Source organism: Callorhinus ursinus, unplaced genomic scaffold (assembly GCF_003265705.2).
Source record: "Callorhinus ursinus isolate GAN/ISIS: 27379988/994484 unplaced genomic scaffold, GSC_fseal_2.0 scaffold5, whole genome shotgun sequence".
NCBI lineage: Eukaryota > Metazoa > Chordata > Mammalia > Carnivora > Otariidae > Callorhinus > Callorhinus ursinus.
The window spans coordinates 17488766-17506296 of NW_027397067.1; the positions used below are offsets into that span (position 1 = coordinate 17488766).

Sequence of the window (17531 nt, forward strand, 5' to 3'; positions counted from 1 at the left end):
TCAACATCACTCGGGATCAGGGAAATCCAAATCAAAACCTCAATGAGATACCACCTCACACCAGTCAGAATGGCTAAAATGAACAAGTCAGGAGACAACAGATGTTGGCGGGGATGCGGAGAAAGGGGAACCCTCCTACACTGTTGGTGGGAATGCAAGCTGGTGCAGCCACTCTGGAAAACAGTATGGAGGTTCCTCAAAAAGTTGAAAATAGAGCTACCCTACGACCCAGAAATTGCACTACTGGGTATTTACCCCAAAGATACAAATGTAGTGATCCGAAGGGGTACGTGCACCCCGATGTTTATAGCAGCAATGTCCACAATAGCCAAACTACAGAAAGAGCCAAGATGTCCATCGACAGATGAATGGGTAAGAAGAAGTGGTATATATATATACAATGGAATATTATGCAGCCATCAAAAGGAATGAAATCTTGCCATTTGCAATGACGTGGATAGAACTGGAGGGTGTTATGCTGAGCGAAATAAGTCAATCAGAGAATGACAAGTATCATATGATCTCACTGATATGAGGAATTCTTAATCTCAGGAAACAAACTGAGGGTTGCTGGAGTGGTGGGGGGTGGGAGGGATGGGGTGGCTGGGTGATAGACATTGGGGAGGGTATGTGCTATGGTGAGCACTGTGAATTGTGCAAGACTGTTGAATCACAGACCTGTACCTCTGAACCAAATAATACATTATATGTTAAAAAAAATTAAACAGAAGAAGAAGATAGCAGGAATGGAGAAATGAAGGGGGGGATATCGGAGAGGGAGATGAACGATGAGAGATGATGGACTCTGAGCAACAAACTGCGGGTTCTAGAGGGGAGGGGGTGGGGGATGGGTTAGCCTGGTGATGGGTATTAAAGAGGGCACATACTGAATGGAGCACTGGGTGTTATACACCAACAATGAATCATGGAACACTACATCAAAAACTAATGATGTAAAGTATGGTGATCAACAAAACATAATAAAAAAAAAAACAAAAACAAAACTTCAGCACCTGCCCTCCCTTACTCCTCATTGATATGAAGGCAAATCCACTTCCAGAGCACCAGTCCTCCTCCAACAAAGAAAAACCTTTATTTGAGAAACAAAGTCCTCTCCAAAACCCCTCTTTTTCCAGCCTGCACTCCTCCTAAGCACCTAAATAACATTTACCTGTATATTAGTTCTGAGCAGTTCTAGACTACAAAGGGCCAGAAATTTAGATTAAATCATGTATAACCAGTTTCTGTATAAGAAAGCCACTTTCAAACTGTAGATGGCTCAGATTTGCAGAGTGACATCTTACAGTCAGAGTAAGTTTTGTGCAGTGCTAAAAACAAAGTAGGAACTAATAAATACCTGTTGATTAATTAATTCTTACAACATATGCCATTTCTGAGAAAAGCCTTTCTCCAAAAAGAGACCTAAACATGCTCAGCATCAAATGAATGGGAGTGATACAACTTTCTGGAATTTTCATGCTGTTCAGGGCTGTCCCCAAGAAGCAAAACTAAATTCCCAGAATCAAATCAACAGTAATAGGACAGCTGTTAACACATTCTGCTCGCTACTGGGGCTGCCAACCCAGCTTTCTAATAGCTGAAAATCTCATTATCAATTTCTTCAATGCCTGAGAGCCCCCCAGTTACATCTTTGTTCCCAGGCCCAGGAAGAGGGAATCTTACCTGGTGAAGGTTTTATGCTTCTGAGTAAGCTGCCCTGGTACCCAAATAATCTCCACTCCTGAAATGTTGTCCAGATTCGTCTCTTCTCAGAGATCTGCAATGCACTTTCTTTTCTGGTGAAAAATAATTGGGGTAAAATTTTTAGTGCAGATTTTCACTTTGGGAATGAAATCCCAACATTTCCTTAAATTTTTTTTAAAATGATCTATTCAGGCATGTATACATTAGCTATTTACCAAACTGGCATTTTTCAGGATTATTTATTATAATTGCATAAAGCAATATTTCAAAGCTAACCTAGGTTTAAGAGGAACAGATGAAGGCATCAGGAACTGAAACATATAATCAATATATAGATTAATTTATTAGCATAACAGTTTTATATAAAATGCGTTCATTTCAAAAGTTTCTTTATTGTATTTAGCATGGAATTTATTTTTTTAAGATTTTTTATTTATTCATTTAAGAGAGCACACACTTGCGGGGCAGGGGAAGGTCAGAGGGAGCAGGAGAAGCAGACTCCCCACAAGCAGGGCAGGTACCAGGGGGCTCAATCCCAGGACCCACCCCCCCAATCATAACCTGGGCCGAAGGCAGCTGCTTAACTGACTGAGCCACCCAGCTGCCCTGGGATTTATTTTTTAAAACTCAATATATAGCATACTCAGAAAGTAAAATTTTAGCTACCAAAACCTGAAAGATACAGGTTATTCTAAGTAAGACGGTAAAGTTTTAATAGAAAATAAAAACGATTCACTTCCCTGCTTCTCTTCTGCTTTTCTTTGTTCTCTCTTACCTCTTCTCTAGCACATCCCATCCCCCAAACTAAAGGATTTGAAAGGACGTGGGAAGTGATGGCTTTTAGGATCACAGGAGCATTTGTATTTGAGCAAGATGATTTATTCTTTCATGAATTAAAAATAAATCTGTCAAATGAACAATAATAACCAATAGTCATAGTGCTTAGTACCTGACACTTCCCTAAGAGCTTTTTACTAGCTTTATATATTTTATATTTATATATGCACTTAATGCACTATCTATTGGACAAGTACTATCAGCATTATCATTCCCCATTTCCAGACTAACAAACTAAACCACAGAAAGTTTAAGTAATTTGGCCAAGATCACCCAGCCGGTAAGGGGTAGAGCAGGCCCATCCTCAAATCCATAGTATTAATAGCTGCACTATATTGCCTCTCCATGGTGATCTTATATTTCCAACTACATTTGTCCTTCCTGAAAACTAACCCTCTCCGCCTCCCTGCTCAACTCCTTCCCAGAGTTCTCTTATTTTCAAAAGAATACTCCACTGGGGCACCTGGGTAGCTCAGTTGTTAAGCATCTGCCTTCAGCTCAGGTCATGATCCCAGGGTCCTGGGGTAGAGCCCTGCACCAGGCTCCCTGCTCTGTGGGAAGCCTGCTTCTCCATCTCCCATGCCCCCTGCTTGTGTTCCCTCTCTCGCTGTGTCTCTCTCTGTCAAATAAATAAAATCTTTAAAGAAAAAAAAGAATATTTATTATGTGCCCTGCATTGAGCCCTGCATTGAGCCCCGCACCGACCTCCCTGCTTCTCCCTCTCCCACCCCCTTTGCTTGTGTTCCCTCTCTTGCTGTGTCTCTCTGTTAAATAAATAAAATCTTAAAAAAAAAAAGAATACTCTATTTATTTTATGTACCTTTCTCTTTAACTGCCCTTTGTAGCTTAAGATTCCTCTAGGTAATCACCCTTTCTTAATTCTCAGTGCCTTCTTCAAAAGCGTATCTTCAAAGACTCAAAACCCCCAAATCTGAAAGAGCAAATTCCCAAATACTTCCTCTGTCTCTACTTCCTCTTCCTCTTCCCTTCTCCTCCTCCCTGCAGCACTTCTTTCCTTGGGAAGCCTGAGTGGCCTTGGTAGCTGTCTGCCACTTTCTCTCGTCTGACCAGTGAACAATTGCAACATTAACCAAGTGAGTGAAAAGTTGGATTTTCATTTTAATTTTAAAAGTGATTGTAGAATAGTTGGTATTCATAAACAATCCTGACTAAAAATTCTGGTAAAGTTCCTGCCATAATTTTCCAAGATTGTAGACAGTGCTAAGAAAACTTTTAATATATTTTTAAATAGCAAACATATATAAGGCACTTACTATGTGCCAGATACTATTCTAAGCGCTTAATATACATTAATTCATTTAAGCCTTACAGCAAACCTATGAAGTTGGTACTATTATTTCTCATTTCACAGATGGGAAAATTGGAGCTGTTAATTAACCTGTAACTTTAGTTAAGAAAAGAACCAGCATTTGGACTCAGGTAGCCTAGCTCTAGAGTCTATCTGCTTAATTACTATACCACCCTGGCACCATAAGACATATGAATTCTGTAAAGTTAGATACAACTACTTATTTAATATCAAAACAGTGCTTATACTCAATATACTTGAATTTGTCTCTCCCCCACTAAAAGTGAATACCATAGGTCTATAAGTCCAAGTTAATAATTCTATTCCATTATTCTGATTCCATAAGATTGGGATGAGAACATTTGCTATTAAATATAAAAACAAGGCATTTCAATATCACTCATACATTAGGATGTATAATCTTTTCATGACTTTAATTATCTATTCATAATAAAAGTGAAATTATACTCAATTTTTCTCCATTGTACAAAATAAGGTACAAATTTTGAGGTTTCTATTAGTAAAAACATACCATTATTTATGTCAGATATCTAAATTAGCAATCCTTTATTTCTTCATAGGAAATACAACTTGGCGAACAAATTTTTCCTAAAGGAACTGGAACTTGGTCTCCCACCATTTAAAATAAATGTGTGTGTGTGTGTGTGTGTGTGTGTGTGTGTGTGTGTGTGTGTTTTGAAGCAATTTATTTTGTTTCTGGTAGTCTATGTCAATTTGCCATTGTGAAAAGCACAGTACCCTCCACACTCTGGATACACCTGTGCTTTATTTTTTCCTTTGGCATTCACCATTGCTGAGCCCACTATATATCATTTATTGTCAACTTATTGTCTGTCTGTCCTTCAAAATGTGTATTCCATCAGAGTAGAAATTTGTGGCTGTTTTGCTTACTGCTGCGTCCCCAGCACCAGAACATACATACCTGGCACATAGTAGAAACTGAATAAATGTTTAGTAAAGGAATAAATATGAATCTCTGAAGCAAATCTCCCTGCAACATCTTTTCCCAGCCCCCCTCTCCCCAAATCATACTTCTGGGAAAGACACTGTATGAACAATATGACAGTTCTACTTTTCCTGAGTATGAAAGACTGCAGATAACTTGAAGTCTTATGGAGCCTGGGGAATTGGATGGGTCAGTCCTGCAATCTGCCTGTAGTACAAATGGTTCCCATTAACCTCCTTAATGGAGGTACGGGGCTGAGGGCTAGTCTCATTAAGATCACATAGTTATTCATCATGTAATTCAAAATTTAGTTTGGCCTGATAATACTATTAATCCTCATTATTCATAGATTCCATATTTTGCAAATTTCCCTACTTGCTAAAATTTATTTCATGCTCATTCATAATAGTATATCTTAAATAAGGTATCTAAACAGTAACACATAAAACACATACTGATGACTTAAGAAAAATGTTGTGAACAGAGGCCCACAGGAACTTAACCTTGCATTTCCCCTAGGAGCAATGGTTCAGGATTCACTAAACCACTGTTTGTGGTGATTGTATAGAACCTAACTACCACAAATAACACAAATCCACTGTATATCCCCTGGAGTTCTCCAGAATGGTTCCCTTTCTGACTTTGGAAATGTTATCTCTGTGGTTTCTCACAACAAGCAAGTGTTCTCATTCCAATCTTGTGGAATCCTTCTTGAAGATAGTACACATTTATAGAAGGCCATGGATGAGCACTAAGTAAACCTGAGTTCAGGCCTGCTCCCCCAATCTGGAGAATCATCCTGAAGAAATTATTTAACATTTCTTGGTAGAGCTTCCTGATCTGTGGAATGGTTTCCTCAACTGAAAGGAAGAACTTAAAAGTTCTTTCATGTGCATATGTGTAAGGTATTTTTCAAGTTGAACAATGTTTTTTTTCCTTCAGATCTCAGGGTATCGTAAATAACTTTTGTGGAGCACCACTGTTAGTTAACAAATCTTAGGGATTTGATCTTTGTGTTCTAGAGGTAAGAAGAGAGCTCCCTTTAATAAATGGAACACTGCTACTCCCAGAATGTACTGGTCATTGTCTAACCTTGCCTAACATCAGAAACTGCCTTTCAACCTCCTTCCTCCTAGGAAGAAGTCCAGCAGTCCAGTCTAACTCAAGCATACAGTTGAGGACAGGGAGACCAAGTAGCACTAAGGAGAATCCTAGCTGGTGACTTAGGAGATCTGATTTCTCATCTGCCATTACTCAGCTCTGTGCCTGAAGCTAAGTCATTTCATGTCTTTGGTCATCAGTTCCTTCACTTCTAAGCAATTTTTATTAGATGACAATTATGAAACTATCTGCCCCACACGTTATATAAAATAACTTGCATATAGTTAAACAAAAAGGTAAACAATACCAAAGAATGCAAAAAAGAAAGCAAATTTCTTTTTCCTCACCAATTCTGTCTTAGTTTCCTAGGTTTGCCTCAAAAAATACCATAGACTGGGTGGCTTAAACAACAGAAATGTATTTTCTCACAGTTGTGGAGGCTAGAAGTCCAAGATCAAAGTTTCAGCAGGTTTGATTTCTTCTGAGGCCTCTCTCCTTGGCTTGCAGATGGCCACCTTCTTGGTGTGTGTTCACATGGTTGTCTCTCTATGCATGCACATGTCTGGTGTTTCTCTCTGTGTCCTAGTCTCTTCTTATAAGAACACTAGTCACATTGGATAAGGGCCCACCCTAATGACCTCATTTAAATCTAGTTACCATTTTAAAGGTTCCTATCTCCAAATATAGTCACATTCTGAGGTACTGGGGGTTAGGGCTTCAGTATTAGAATTTGGAGAGGGGTAGGGGACAATTAGTCCGTAATATATGCCATCAATCTCTCAAAATTGTACCACATTTTAGATTGCTTTATATTTGGACCATGAATTCTTTATAAAGCTCTTTGTAATTTTTTTTTCAAAATTTTCTAATTATCTTTGGCTTGCAAAAATGACGTTTTATAGTATCTCTAAAGTCTTCCTAGTCCTTAATGACATTACTATTATGAAAGAATCCACTTTCTTCTTGAAAGATCATCTTCACAGAGCCCTCTGACCCTTTTTGTCTTTTCCTAATTTGTCTTGATTGTTTTCTTGGCCTGCTGCATCACTGCCAACCTGGGATTTGAGTTCCTCGGTCAGTTCCCTTTTTTCTTTTTTTTTTTTTTTAAGATTTTATTTATTTATTTGAGACAGAGAGAATGAGAGACAGAGAGCACGAGAGGGAAGAGGGTCAGAGGGAGAAGCAGACTCCCCGCTGAGCAGGGAGCCCGATGCGGGACTTGATCCCGGGACTCCAGGATCATGACCTGAGCCAAAGGTAGTCGCTTAACCAACTGAGCCACCCAGGTGCCCCGGTTCCCTTTTTTCTTAAATCCTATGTTCTCCTCTTTCTTGTATCCTTTTCTCCCCCCCCCCATCGCTCTTTGTTGTTGTTGTCACTGCACTGAAGTACATCTGTGGCAGACAGAGATTTGCTGCTAGATTGCCAGATTGCCTTTCAAGAAGGAACGGCCCAGCTTCAGGGAGGATGGTTAACTGAGAGCCTCCAGGTGTTAACTCCTTTAGGGTCCACCTCAGCTTTCCAGAGGAGGTTTTCAGCCTTTGGCCAATGACCGAGCAAAGTGATTGTATGAAAACCTTGTCATTCCTATCCAACTCAGGACTCCCCTAAAGGGAAATCTTTGTTCTGCAGGTACCAAGGCAGAGACTATCAGGTCTGCATTGCTGTGTCCTAATACTACATAATACTGTGTCCTCCCCTTTTCCATTCACAGGACATTACTCCCCATTATAATTCTATACTCTGGTTCTGTGTCAGCTTTTGCTTCCTGGAGAGCATCATCAGTATAACATCTTCAAGTAATGTTTAGTTTTTGTTTCAGAAAAGAATTTAAAAGATTTAAATTTTAAAAAGATTTAAATTTTATGACACTCACAAGTGTGACCTATTTGTTCTCATAGGTGATCGTTACTTTGATTGATTATACAATTCTGGGCTCAAAATTATTTCCCCACAGAACTTCAAAGGTCTTGCTCTACTGTGTTCTAGCATCCAGTATTGCTGAGAAGAGGTCTGATTATAATCAGATTCTCTTTCCTTTGTAGTTAGCCTGGTTTTGTTGTTGTTGTTGTTATCCCCATCTCTGAAAGCCTTTAGGAGTTCATCTTTATCCTCAATGCTTTTACATTTCACTAGGCTGTCCAGGCATGGTTTCTTTCATTCATTATATTTGGATGGCACTTTTGATCTGATGACTAATGTCTTTCTTCCACTCCTTCCCACGCATTTTCTGTTATTTCTCTTTCTGGAACTCTAAAGCCTTGTGTCTTCTGGGCCTATCCCCCATGCTTTTATATTTTCTGCTCTCTATATTTTTGTTTCCTGGGAGGTATTTTCCATTCTATCTTTTATATCTCCAAATGTATCTTTAGCCATGACCAATATGTTATTTTTCACTTTGGCAAACTTTTAGTTTTCAAGAAGTCAACTGTTTTCTCATTGCTCCTTTTTTAATATCAATTCAAAAAACGGTTCTGTACTATTCCTTGCATTATCTGTTTCCTCTTGAATCAGTTGCTGTGTGTTTATCTTGGACTTTCTTTTTTAAGTTGTTTCCTCTCATGTCTGGTAGACTTTTGTTCATATTCATGAATAAAGGACTACACTGATTTGTGTCTGTAAAATGGCTGGTCCTGCAGACACGCAGGCTTTTACATTAATGGTGCACTGGAGGAAATAGCCATGCTGCCCTCCAATCCCCCAAACTACTAACTCAAGGAGAGTTGCTATCTGAGAGCCGGGTGAAGTGGCCTTTCTTTCTCTCCATGTCTGTTATTATTAGGCTCTACTCTGCCTATCTCCTCAGCCCTGTAGTCACCACCTGGGCTCTCCCCAGGCTAATCTACTCTGCTTAAGCAGTTCTCCAGGCAGCTCCACCTGGGACAAATGCAGCAGCAGCTGCAAAATGTTGTGGGCCTCTGACCTTTGTGCTGTTGCCTCTGTACGTGGAGCCTCTTGCGAGCTCCATGGGGAGAGTAGTTTTGTCTGCTAGCTTCTGGAATGTGCACTCTGAGCTGTGTTTTCCTCCATTCTGGGTTATGGGTCTACACAACCTCATTTGTATTCCACATCCCAGAAATTATTTAAAATCTCAGGTTTGCTCATTGCAACTACTTTTGTCTCTCATGCTACATAGACTTTTTTTTCTTTTTGTTTTTATTAGCTCTTCACTGGAATCCCAGGAAGGAGGGCAATCATATGTACCCACCTATATGGCTATAGGTGAGCCAGCCCTGATGGCTGCATGTAATCCTGACCCCTGGACACAGTTTGGGGACCAAGGGTGAGCATCTAACTGAGGCCAGACAGTGAAGAGTTTTTGCAGTCAGGATTGAGAAAGAGAAGTGAGTCTCTGGTTGATAGACATCTTAGTCTATTTAGGCTGCTGTAACAACATACCACAGACTGGGTAGCTTATAAACAATAGATATTTTGTTTCTCACAGTTTTGGAGGCTGGAAATCCAAGACCAGGGTGCCAGCATGATCAGGTTCTGGTGAAGACCCTCTTCCAAGGTTGCAAACTGCTGAACTTCTTTCTCACTGTGCCCACACACAGTGGGGGGAGGAGGGATTTCGCAGGCGCCTCTAAGAGCACTCTCCACCTCCATGTCTTAATTACCCTTCAAAGGCCCAACCTCCTAATACCATCGCCTTGGGCATTAGATTTTCAACATGAATTTGGGTGTGTGGCAGGGAGAGATACAGAGATTTGATCTATCGCAATAGGTTGTGAGGAGAAAACCATCAGGAATTTGGGGGGTAGCACCATGCTGCCAACTGTGAGCACTAGAAAAATATAGTGAAGCACAGAGAGGCACTGAGAGAAAAACCTTAAGGAAGCCCAGTTTCATTTCCTTCTTGTTTTCCCTGGGACACCCCTGTACCTTACAATAAATGTCTCTGATTTACATTAGTTCTGTGTGAATTTCTGTCACAGTAAGAGAGTCAGAAATCATCCACCATCTTGGCCCTCTTGGAGGGTGTTACTCTGGCTGGCTGCTGGGGAAAAAGTGCAAGAAGGGGATAGACCAGGAAGCCAGTTTTTACCACAGGGCAATGATGGCCATGACCTTGACCTCAGCAAATAATAAACCCCTTATTTGTAAAATGAGGAGAAAGTAGGAATAAAATGGAGGCTCTTTCCTTGTGGCCTAATTTTCAAGGTTCTGTCAACAAACCTGGGGGAAAGGGTGCAACATACGTCCCCAACTTCCCACAGAGGTAATTTTTTTAACTCTCAGAAAGAAACACTATGTTATTTTAAACATATGTCAGCTTGTTACGTTCACTAGGAAAAACAAAACCCACCATCATTTTGTTCAAATGGTCTGTACTTGTGTCCCCTGACCCCCCAATTTTTAGCTTCCTTTAACCGTTTGTATAGCCTTAAGGAAGCTGCTTTCCCACTTTCCCCTAACTCCACATTTTCTCTTCCCTAATTTATCTCTTCCCCAATTTCACATTTTATTAAAGCTTTTACTTTGGGGAATTGCTGTCTTACCTGGGGAGAGTTAAGAGATAATTCTAAACTACTCGCCACAAATAAGACCAATAACTTCAAAATAAAAACTCAATTCGTTCAAACCCACATTACATCCTGTTGGTTCAAAGACCCTTGAGGGCAGAACCCAAGTCACTAGATGGTTTTTACGCTGTGTTTACAACCGAGGAGAGGCTCAGGACCCTTGTTAAGATGAAACGTAAAACAGGAACCGGATCAAAAAGACAATGTAACTTTCTTTCCTCTGCAATGTCGGGGCTGTGCGTGGGCACTTTCTCTAGTGACTCAGTGACTGAAGTCTTCAGCTGTCTTAGAAGACCCGAAGAAGGAAGCTGAAGCAGAAGCAGCCTTGGGATTTCAACCCGCTTCGTCACGGGGACTTCTGGCTCCCCTTCCCGGCTCCCTCACCTGGCTTCCTACCTGGAGCCCCTGAGCGGCTCACCCCCAGCTTTCCTCCGCGCGGCCCTCCAGAGGGGGCCGCACTCGTTAGTGCTCGAGAGTTCGACGGGGTGGTACTGGAAATGACGCGCAACAGCTTTCTGAGTTCAAAGTGCGGTAAAATATTCTTAGCATTTGTGATTTGAAGAACCCTAAAGAAGTAATAGTCTTTGGTTTTAAAATCTATTGTGACAAAAATCCGAGCCAGGCAGGAGTCGAACCTACAATCTTCTGATCCGTAGTCAGACGCGTTATCCATTGCGCCACTGGCCCTCCTCGTGCAGAGAAACTGAGGGAATGTACAGATTACAGAGTGGTAAGGCCACACTCGACAGCCATCCCCAATGTGGGGTAGTAAAGGAAAAGTAAAGGAACGTGGCCTCGGATTCTCTGAGTCTCAGCACCACCAACCCTGAACACAAGAGAATGGGGGGCCCCGTTCCCCTGTGGGTCCGGACCCCATGAGGGGAAGCCGGGTTGTCTTTCTGCGCACGCGTGAAACAATACACAGGCATTTACTCCCTTCCCCTCCCCGTTCCCCAGTTACGCATGCTCTATTCGACTTCTAACCCGCGGCTGGACTTGCCCGGGTTTTTGACTTTGAATCTCAAAGGGCACGAACGGTTTGCTCGTCCCTTCGATAGCTCAGCTGGTAGAGCGGAGGACTGTAGTTGACCTCTTTGGCAAGAGACATCCTTAGGTCGCTGGTTCGATTCCGGCTCGAAGGAGACTGTTTTGTTTTTTTTCTTTTTTAATACCAACTTTGTATGATTTACGGCCCGTTCCACGGGCCCCTTCCCTAATACACATAACATTCCAACGAGCAATTGGAAGTGCTTGCACTTTTCGCCGCAGTTTTGGCCTACGGCAGTATCCCCCGTGTAAAATCTTTTGTGAATCCCCCCAACGTGCGGTCCTAGTAACAAACGCCGAAGTGAATCTGCGCTCGGCGGGGCGGCTGCCGGGTCACGGCCTTCTGCTTGTCTCTAAATCGTCTTCGGCGTTTCGCGAGGCCCCTGAGCGCACAGAGGACAGTCCCGAGCCAGCCGTCTGCCCTTTTCCTCAGAGCTCCGTGGCGGGTGGGCAACGCGGGCGCTTGTTCCAGCTGCCGTGAGGAGACGGGGGTTTCGCTAGAAGGATATCTTATGGTCAGCAAACCTGGGAATCACGAAAGAAACGCGGTACAAAGCACACAAAGCTTAGAAAGTAAAAATTATAAAGGAAAGTCGAGAAGTTGCTATCCCACTTCCTTCGATAGCTCAGCTGGAAGAGCGGAGGACTGTAGGCGTTGTGTCCGTAGCCATCCTTAGGTCGCTGGTTCGATTCCGGCTCGAAGGAGAGGAGTTGTTGCTTTTGTTACTTTGGGCTTAGCTGTAAGGCAAGATCAAGAACATGATCAAGAAAAATAGTTTCCGTTTCTAAGTGCTCTGACCTCTCTCTAGAGGAAGAGATAACCGGCCCTGCCCAGCGGTGGGGGATTAGCTCAAATGGTAGAGCGCTCGCTTAGCATGCGAGAGGTAGCGGGATCGATGCCCGCATCCTCCAGCTTTTTCCTCTTCCCTTGTGGCAGTTTTTCTTTCGATTCTCATTCAACTCGAGGTAGAACTTGAAGTCAGCCTCGAGACGGGCAAGCGAGAGATGGGACGAGCTAGAACTTCCCTAAAACTTCCCAGACAAGGGATAATGGGTGCTGACAGAGTTTATTCTCGCAACTTAAAAATCTTAGACCCATTTACGCTGGGAAGTTGACGAAATTGGTTCTTTTTCTGTCCAAAAATAGCTACGGATTGCAGTTACATCTGTTGCCACTCTGTGATTTGTGATTGATCGCTGCACTTCCAGAGACCCATCCGTTACTAAACTGCCCATATTTAGGGGGAACGGACAGAAAAACAAAACAACACAAACACAGAACTGGGAAAGGGACGCTGGCTACCTTAAACTTATGTTGAGCCGAGGAAGCGAGAACTATTCTGCTTCATGTCATCTGAGTTCAGTGGGGTGCCCAGCTGTGGGCAGATCTATTAGGATAGGATAAAGCAAGGGGTACAGGAAGAGCGGCGAGGAAGTGAACAGGGGCCTTAAACCCAGAGGCTTGCTTCTGAAGGAGGGTTCTAATGCCATTTTCCTCCTGGGAAGTAACTGTGGAGAATTGGGACCAGCACTGGAAAGGAACTAAACGGAAAAAAAAAAAAAGAGAGAGAGAGATCTGTTTATTGAGCATAGTCTATTTCGTTAAAGACAAGACAAAAACAAAACAAATACACTCTCACTAAAAGATTCAGAAATTGAGCAGAACACACACAAAGGCTTTTCTGGTAATAAATTCTTCCTATCCTGATTTACTAGAATATAGCCATTAAAAAGCTGTTGAAACCATACTGCAGTTCTCAACACAATACATACATTTTCAAAGACAAAGGCAGAAATATTACCTTTTTTGATGATTACAATTAATAAATGACAATTCTTTTATCTCCTGTTCCTTTTAGTGTTCTGGGCAACCTGTACATTTTTTGTTACCAGTGTGTACAACCCGCTGCATTTTATTGGTATATCTTTCCTTTTCTAGGGCAGTCTCCATTTTTATCTCATTTTACTCTTTTCAATAAAGTCTTTAAATTGAGTGTATAGTGATTCATTTAAAGCATATCATTATTTTCATGAAAACAAATTTACAAAGTAGGAAAAGGACTCCTTTTATCAGATGATATGTCCCAGTTTCCAGTTGAGATTATGAATGCTCTAACTGGCTGACTGGAGGAGCTAGCAGTAAAATTATAAATGACTATAAGAGCAAGAAATGTATAATAAGCGGAAGGAATGCTCCCAAAATTCAGGTGGAGAGCACGTGGGCAGGGCACGGAGTTGGGCAAGAACTCAAACAACATCTCAGGATTAGCAACTCAGGTGTGGAATGGAATTCATATCAAAAGTCTAAAGGTACAAGCTGAGAGGCACTGTTGCACAGTAGTTAGTCATGGGGGCTGTGAAATCCAGTGGCCTTTCTTGGCTTTCACATTCCCTAGCTGGGTGATATTGGGCAAGTTGCTTGACATCTTGGTGCTTCAGTTTCCTTGTTTGTTAAATAGGAGTGATAAAATGGTACCTACTTTTAATTGAGATGTGACTTGTAAAGCCCTTATTACAGTGCCTGGTACATAGTAAACACACTATAAACATTAACTGTTATCAGTGTATGTGATCAGTACCATAAAGGGAAGGCCTGAGGGTAATATTCTGAGGGTTTGCATGTGTGTTTATACAAGTCTATATGGAAGTGCAGGAAAGAGATGCTTGGATCTACTGTGGAGGAAAAGTAGAACAATTCTAAAAATACAAAATGATAGTTAAATAAATTATGGTATGACCATTTAAGGGAGTATATATAATCTTTGTAAATTATACTTATTAAGAACTATTGACATGGGAAATGTTCATCAAATGCTAATTTAATAAATTGGGTACAGGTCAATATAAACAATAACAATATAAACAAGCATTATCTGTAGAAAAGACTAAAGAATACATTAAAATATTAATACTGATCTTTAGATAGTAGCATTACTGTGATTTTTTCTTCTTTAAAATTCTAAAATATTTTCTTATTTCTGTCGTAAACATTTATAAGTTTTAACTGAAAATATAAGATGCATTTTTAAAAATAACAGCTAACAGCACTTCCTATAAGCCAAGCACAGTTCCAGTTACTTTACATGTATTAACTCATATATTTTTCTCAAAAAGAAAACACCAGGCCCAGATGGCTTCTGTGGTGAATTCTACCAAATAATTAAGGAAGAAATAATACCAAGTATATGCAGACTTTCAGAAAATTGGAGAAGAGGGAAAGCTGTCCAACTTCGTCTATGAAGCCAACATTATCCTGATCCCAAAGCCACACAAAGACATTATGAAAAAAGAAAACTACAGGCCAGTATCCTTCATGAAAATAGATGCAAAAAATTTAAACAAAATTTTAGCCAATTAAATCCAACAATTCATAAAAAGGAAAATACATCATGACCAAATGGAATTTATTCCAAGAATACAAGACTGGTTCAACATTCAAAAATCAACATAACTCATCATAGTAAACAGGCTAAAGAAGAGTAACAACATGATCATTTCAGTAGATAAAGAAAAAGCATTTGACGAAATTCAGCATCATTCCTGATTTTGAAAACTATCAGCAAACTTGGAAGGGAAGGGAACTTCTTCAACCTGATAAAGGGCTTTCCATGAAAAACACACACTTAATATTATACTTAATAGTATGAATGCTTTTCTCCCAAGATCAGGAACAAAGCAAGGATGTCCATTCTGAGGTTTTTAGCCAGTACAATAAGGCAAGAAAAATGAAGTAAAAGACCTCCTGATTGGAAAGGAGAAAGTAAAATTATATTCACAGAAATCTCATTTTTTAAAATATTGATTACATGTTGAAATAATCATTTATATTTTAGGGGTGTTAAATGAAATATATTAATAACATCAATATCATTTGTTTCTGGTTTTTAATGTGGCTACTAGAAATTTAAAATTATATATATGTCTCATATTTGTCAACCACATCTTATTTCAATTGGACAGTTAGGTCAAAGAGGTAGGTAGGAGCCAGATCATGTCAGGCCTTAGAGACCACAGTGAGGATTAATGTTTTTATCCCACGGGTAATTGGACCACTAGTGGGATTTAAATAGGGAGTGACATATGAGAAACAGATTGCAGAAAGCAAGAGTGAATTCAGAAAAATCAATCAGAAGGCTGAGGTGGAGGGATGGTGAGGCGGGTTGTGGGTGTTGAGGGTGGAGTCAAGAAGGGCCGGGAGTTCAGACACGACCATTGGGAAGGTCTTAGGCTAAAGCATTTACTACTTGTTGGGACTGTCACTATTCATTTCTGGCATGTGAATTATACTAGGAAATGTTCAGAGAAAAGTAAAATATGTTAATTTCTAACATATCCTCAGAGATATTTATGATGAATTAAAATTTACAAACAACAGACTTGGAGGAGTAATTATCAAGAAGAAAAGCTTACAGCCAGAAGTTTGTAAGCTATCTAATGAAAGAAATGCCATAGTGTTAGATTTGGAAAGTCCTTTTCAAGTTAATTCATTTCTCTTTGATTTTAGATTTTGTAAAATGTTTCTTTTCATTAAAAAAAATTTTAAATCACATATACAAGCTGCCTGTTGCCAGATAGACAGTTAAATTGAAGAGACTGACAATGTAGGCAGAAAAAAAAAAGTTAAGTATTGTATAGATATCATGAATTGAGTTCTTGGCGTAAAAAGAGTGCAAGAATCCTTCTACTGGAAAGAGTTCTGGGTTATATTTTTTTCAAGTAACTTGTAAAGTTGGTTAGAAAAATGCTTTTCTATATCACACCCTGAGCCCCAGGATACCAAAAGAAATAACATACTGTACATATGTCTCCTGTGGTCAGAGGGGTTACATATAGCAGGACTGATCAACAGAGCCTGGCTCTTGAACACCAGCTCATCTAAATCCTGAATGAAGTGCTGCTTTCTCCCCACTGATCATGTATTAGTGTTCTCACTAATGGAGGGAGGGAGGGAGAGAGAGAAAGATGGATGGATGGATGGATGGATGGATGGATGGATGGATGGATAGATGGATGGATGGATGGATGGATAGATGGATGGATAGATGGATGGATCAATGGATACTACAGGAAAGAATTAATAACCTCACTGTCTTAGTTTAAGAAGATCTGGTCAGCACAGTATTAAGCACTGGTCTTTGTTTGGCCTGGAATTAAAGTGATTTTTCAAGAGATGTAACTGGGGCTGGAGCTGACCTGAAAGTCCTGGTTCACTCATGCCCTAGTGTTCCAGGCTAACTAAACTTCCTTCTTAAGCAGTCCCTAATTCTCTGCCTCCACATCCACAGCATCTGCCGTTCTTTCCCTGTTTTAATGACTTAGTCATCCACCAACTTTCTCACTTCCAGTGGGTACAAAAAGGAAGCATTCTCCTTCCTCTCTACCTTAGATGTTGAGCCAGAAGCAAGATCAGCATTCTAGTGCCTTTTCTTTTCTCTTCCTTCCAGCAGGACTGCATTCTCTCTGCCTCACTGCTTTGCTTCAAACTGTATCAACTTTTTACTTCTTTTTCGCTCCACTTTCCATTTGACCATAAGTCTGATGCTCTGTCTGATGAATGACTAGCTTCTTGAGCTAAGCGTTGATTATTTTCAAGTACCAGTATTTGCAATTACCTGTGCTAAAGAGACAAAGAGAACATGGGTAAATGAAATGCTAAGAACATTCTGGAATCCTCAGGAAAGTTAGCACTCCTGACACTGATTCCCTGGGACTCTTCTAATGCCTCCTACTCCCAGAATGGTCTCTCTTGTTTTGCAGGTTAGGATGAAAAGTTGATGCTCTTGTAACTATTCTGGGGTTAGAAGTTCATATCACTCTGACCAGGAAGTATAAAATCCACTAAAAGAAGGGGACCCTGTTCCTGCTGGAGAATCCTTTAAATACACTCCAATTTTCTTCCAAGATTTTTTTATATCACATATTCTAGAGCTGGTTTTCTGGTATGGTAACCACTAGCCACGTATGGTTGTTATTACATAAAATTTAAAACTCAGATCCCAAGTTGCATTATACACATTTCAAGTACTCAATAGCCACCTGA

General features: G+C 40.5%; 4 non-coding genes across 4 annotated transcripts; 3 read left to right on the forward strand and 1 right to left on the reverse strand.

Moving 5' to 3' along the window:
• Nucleotides 1-11058: 11058 nt before the first annotated feature.
• Nucleotides 11059-11131, reverse strand: TRNAR-ACG (transfer RNA arginine (anticodon ACG)). Its single transcript has one exon. It is a non-coding gene; the product is annotated as a tRNA-Arg (tRNA).
• A 361-nt stretch (nucleotides 11132-11492) lies between these two features.
• On the forward strand, nucleotides 11493-11586 carry TRNAY-GUA (transfer RNA tyrosine (anticodon GUA)). The gene is made up of 2 exons: nucleotides 11493-11529; nucleotides 11551-11586. It is a non-coding gene; the product is annotated as a tRNA-Tyr (tRNA).
• A 520-nt stretch (nucleotides 11587-12106) lies between these two features.
• On the forward strand, nucleotides 12107-12196 carry TRNAY-GUA (transfer RNA tyrosine (anticodon GUA)). Its single transcript is given in 2 exon segments — nucleotides 12107-12143; nucleotides 12161-12196. It is a non-coding gene; the product is annotated as a tRNA-Tyr (tRNA).
• Nucleotides 12197-12330: 134 nt separating this feature from the next.
• TRNAA-AGC (transfer RNA alanine (anticodon AGC)) lies at nucleotides 12331-12403 on the forward strand. Its single transcript has one exon. It is a non-coding gene; the product is annotated as a tRNA-Ala (tRNA).
• Nucleotides 12404-17531: the final 5128 nt, after the last annotated feature.